Raw genomic sequence first — 5,751 nt, 5'->3', positions numbered from 1 at the left:
CACATTTCCGTTCTTTGTTGAGCTCTTGTGCACATAAAATCTGAGAGCAAATATATCAAGCAAGATCAATGGAGATAGGAAGAATGGAGATCCAAACCCTATTGGACATGTGATGGTATAATCTTTGTGATTTCATTTTATTTGCATTGTCTTAGGTAATCTTCATATGTTATGGTGGATCTTTGTTGTTGTTAGGCTAGGGTTTTGTGGTTGAATTCATTTAGCCTTTCAATATCGTTATTATTGTTATCCATTTTCACCATATACATTTTGGCACGCCCCATGGGACATGGATTTTTGTTAGATCTGTGTTTATTTTTTGCAGATTTTTCTAACCCTATATTGTTGTTTTGTAAAACAATTTGGAGTATAATCTTGTGCAGCTAGGGTTTTGGACACAAAATCAAGATCTTGGAGAGATTCGATCATATCTCACAAACGGCTAAGAAATTTTGCACCAAATTTTTTTTGTGGATTGAACAAAGTATCAAGAGCTCTTAATCGAAAATTTAGAACTTTTGGAGCAGATTTTCATTTTCTATGAATTTTTTATGATTTTTCATAACAAATTAATTTTGAGAGCAAATGAGAGGATTTTTTGGATTTTCTTACATTTTTGGAAATCTCTCATAATTATACATAGGATCTGTTCTTTGTGGATTTAATTTTGATGCAAAATATTTTTCTAAAAATTGGATCTTTAAAAATTAGGGTTTTTCCTTATTTTGATCAGATCTCACAAACGGCTTCGAATTTTGATATTAATTTTTTGTACCGATCAAGAAAATTATTATAAGGATTCAGTAAAAATTTCAGATTTTTTGGATCATTTGTTCAATTTATATGAATTTTTTATGATTTTTCATAAAAAATTAATTTTGAGAGAAAATTAGTGAAGTTTTTAGATTTTCTTACATTTTTGGAAATCTCTTAGAATTATACATAGGATTTGTTCTTTGTGATTTTAAATTTGATGCAAAATCATTCCTCAAAAATCAGATCTTTGAAAATTAGGGTTTTGCATTATTTTACTCATATCTCACTGTAGCATAGGAAATAGGAAATCATCACAAGACAAGATAAACGTAATAGCTCAATCACAAAATCATTCATTGCAATGATCTATCCTAAACAACACTCAATAGAGACATGAAACAAAAGCATTCAAAACTAGAATTTAAGCAAACCAAAGGTGAGATTTGAATGCTCCTTCATGCGGCTCCATTGTTCTTCTTTCCTCTTCAAATGGTTTGGTTGTGGATCTCACCTACAAGTGCACACACAAAATTGAAAGCAAGTAGACGAGATTTTTTATCAAGAGTACTAGAAGCGTAAATTCGATAGTCTGATTACCAATTAGCTTTGATTGATGAAGATCATCCAATTTATAGAAAAATTGGAGAGATGACAAGATTAGCATGATCCAATTCAAATGGAAATTGCAAATCAATTATGTCAATTATGACAAATTATGACAAATTATGCACTTTCTATGCAAAATTTGTTGATTGATAATTTATGACAAATTATGACAACTTCTATGTCAAAATTGATTGATTGTCAATTATGACAAATTTATGACAAATTGACATGTCATTTCCATGAATTTAGGAGAGAAATAGGAGGAAATTGAAATTAGGAATTAGAAAATTAGGAAATTAGAGAATTAAGAATTTAGGAATTAGGAATTAGGTAAATTAATTAATAATTTATCATTTATTAATTAATTCACAAAGAGGAATAATTAGCCAATTAAATTAACATTTAATTGTGATGAGAAGACTTAGGATAAATAAATAATTTATTAATCCTAAAGGAAGAAAATGACACACAAGGTTAAATGATTAAATCATAAAACCCTAGAAGATGAATTAGGTCTTGATGAAAGATAATTGATTTGATCATGATTTGATTTTGGATTGATAAATGACCAATGTGATAAATGATTTGACTGATAAAATGTGCCAAATGACGAGGAACAATGACAAATTGATCCAAATTGACACGATTGAGAAGGACGACGATCGATGACAAATCGATCGCGAAATGACAAGACTGACAAAAAAGACAAGTATTGATGACAAAATAGATTGCCAGACGACAATATTGAAAATGACCACGATCAATGACAAATTGATCGCAAAATGACAAGATCGAACATGACAACGTTTGATGACAAATCGATCATTAAGATGACAAGATTGAAGGATTGATGATAAATCGACAAGATTGATAAGAGGACAATGATCGATGACAAATCGATCACAAGATTGATAGGACAAAACCCTAATTAGGATTGACGATGTCCAAAATGATGACAAATAAGCACACACATTGATGCAGGAGGAGAATTTGTTGCTCTGGACAAGAACACTTGCAGAGAGATGGCAAACATTCCAATGGCGGATCACCTCAGGGAACGTGTACGCACATCACCTCAGGGAATGTGTACGCACATTCAGATGATCGGACGACACAGGAGCAGCGGTATGAATCTCAAATACCCATGTTTTCAATTTGATGAAATTTGATTGCTTGCGGGACATTGCGAGGCCCATAGAAAATGCAGAAATTGACTTCTGCACTTGTGTAGGGCGAATCCTGCGCTTGTGTGAGGTCTTCTACGCTTGTGTAGGGGGACACAGGCGTAGGTTACCTGACACAAGCACAGGTTACCTTGCACAGGTGCAATTGTGCAATGCAAACCCTAATTTTGGTCAAAATGACATGCAAATGATCCGGAAAAAGGGGACAAGGGTAGGATAGGTCAGATTAGATGAAAAACACCCTGATTAGACATGAAAATGAGGAAATGCAACCTGTAGGAGCAAACCCTAATACTGACAAAATTTGCCCCAATTGTGATGCAGAGTCGACAGTATCCGTTGATCACATGGGAAAACCGACCAGATTGCTTCATGCTACGACATAGACTCAGGAGCACAGAGAGAGATACCTTAGCAGGACTTGGGATATCTATGTCACATTCATGCCCGAGATTAGGGCAAACACAGGACTGCTTACCGCATTGGCAGAGCGATGGCATTCAGAGACTTCCTCCTTCCATCTGGCGACTGGAGAGGCGACGGTGACACTGGAGGATGTATGGCGTATCCTCCGCATTCCAATTCATGGAGAGATGATAGAGTATGACCCAGTGATAGGGAGAGATGCATTATGCAGATTGTTTGAGTGCAACGCAGATGATCTGGATATCGTCGAGAGGGAGATTGGCTGGGAGACTATGGCATCGGAGTATGATCGACGATACGTGGTGATAGTCGTGCTGATAGCATGTCTACTAGCAGGAGACAGACGAGGACATGGATTCCCTATTGGATGGGGAAGAGTGCTGGAGCAGATGGTGATAGAGGGGACGGTGTACGCATGTGGACCAGGTGTACTGGCTATGCTCTATTTTCAGCTGCATCAGATAGCATATCAGGGAGTGTAGACTTTGAGTTGTGGAGTTACATTACTACAGGTATGGGCATTTGAGCACATAGCCATATGTCGACCGATTACAGATAGACAGGTAGTACCACATCAACCATATGTGTATTGCTATGGGGGAGCACTGAGACAGGGTCCTTTTGGATACATATTGTACTGGCGACATGAGTTAGACCGACTGAGAGAGTTCATATGGAGGCCATATCGTGATTGCCCAAGATGGTCAGATGACAGTGAGGAGATACCATATTGTAGACAGGAGAGGTACTTGATTGGGCGACCAGTGAATCGCCAGAGAGTGATTGAGTTGTACCTACCAGAGAGAGTCAAATGACAGTTTGGAGAGAGGCAGGATGTACCCAGGAGGACTGCACACTTTGCCCGATCTCATAGAGAGACGAGTCAGTGGGGGAGTATGATTCAGCCACACACAGCATATGCGAACTTCTCACAGCTACAGCAGAGACAGTGGGATTGGAGATTAGATGTGGCAGACGTCGGGATGACAGATGAGTATGAGAGATGGTTTGCATGACGGCGGCCAGTGCCGTTGACAGATCTGGATATTCCAGTACCGAGGAGACAGGAGGACTTCCCACTCACAGGAGAGGAGGAGGGAGATGATGAGGACGAGGAGGACGAGGATGAGGATGAGGATGATGGAGATGGGGATGATGAGGACGGAGACGAGGATGGTGGGGATGACGAGGATGAGTCAGATTCAGGCGAGCATGAGGCATTGCAGGATATATCCATAGAGCTAGAGACAGCTAGGACAGAGGAGATGGAGATGTGCAGGGCTACCATAGCGAGTCAGCAAGATCACATTGAGACTTTAGAGAGAGAGCATGATCAGTTCAGAGCGGAGATAGCTAGACTCACAGCGGCTCGAGATGCAGCGATTGCTCAGGCACAGCGAGAGGAACAGAGAGTCACTGAGTATATTGGGTCGATTCGGGATGCCAGTGTACGGGAGCTAGGACAAATGTTGGTAGACCGGAGAGGAGATACGCCATTGGAAGTCACTATATGAGAGTGCAATTCCACCAGAGAAGAGAGCACCTTCATATTGGGCACAATCGAGGATAGAGAGCAGGGCACGCTCTCGGAGGTCATTGAGCAGCATGGGGGTGAGTGGACCTATGAGACCGCCACAGCCAGGACCAAGAGGGACATCATCCGCAAGACATTGCAAGGATGAGGAGGATAGAGGGAGCACCCAGTGACAGAGGCACGTGCTCCTTAGACAGACAGTGGACATTATGTATTTTGACATTTTGTAGTCAGCCTGCAGGCCATACTTAGGATAGACAGTCCGATTTTGTACTCTGATATTATTGTGACATATGATATGATATGCATCGATATGATGAGATGCAAATGACTTATGTGATTTTCTCTGTATGGATGACTTATGCACTATTTATGTACCATTGTGGAATATGTATGGATGTATATTTTTTTGCTTATGTGTTTTTGATGCATTTATAATATGAAATGGATAAGATGCTTGATGTGATGCTCGATGTGATGCAAATGTACTAACCAAATGGATGCAGGATGCAGCATATGTGTGCGGGGAAATCGGAGCACTAAACCGAACTAATGGAAGAAATGTTAGTAAGAAGAAAATGAGACAGAAGATAGTTAAAGATGAAGAAAACTTGCTTTCAGTAATGCACTTTGTAGGTGAGAACCTTTATTTTTATGTAGCAAAATGGATGCGTAGCATCATGGCATTGAAGGCCAGAGCTGAAATGCAACCCTTTTTGCAAAAGACAGACACATCACAGACAAACAACAATCACAATCAAGAAAAGGACCATGATCCATCCCGGTCACTCTAAATCACTCAGTGACATCATCGAGCAACATAGGAACATGACCGAAGCTAAAGATAAATCAATAAAAAGATAAGATGCACATATTCCAACAAATCAAACAAACACCTTGATCTTCGTTGTCAAAAGTTGAAAGTGCTGATAGGACGATCATGCTATCTGGTTTCAGGGAATGCGGTACCCCGTCTAAGACAGGACACAGTCTGGTTTCGAGTATACCACAACCTGTATAAGACCCATGATAATGTGCCAAGGACGAATTGATTTGGAGGTTGATTGATATGACAAGTGCGATCAGTTTGAATGTCTGGTTTGAGTAACAAGTTCATCTGTTAATGCATGATTTCATTAACACATAGTGTTTGATTGCGTGTCGTTGGATGTATACTCAGTGATCTGTCTATGCACAAAAAGAGATCCTTTATTGCAAAATGCTTGTTTTTGGATTTTAATGTTT

Source organism: Cryptomeria japonica, chromosome 4, assembly GCF_030272615.1.
Source record: "Cryptomeria japonica chromosome 4, Sugi_1.0, whole genome shotgun sequence".
NCBI lineage: Eukaryota > Viridiplantae > Streptophyta > Pinopsida > Cupressales > Cupressaceae > Cryptomeria > Cryptomeria japonica.
Note: the sequence above shows the minus strand (reverse complement) of the source record.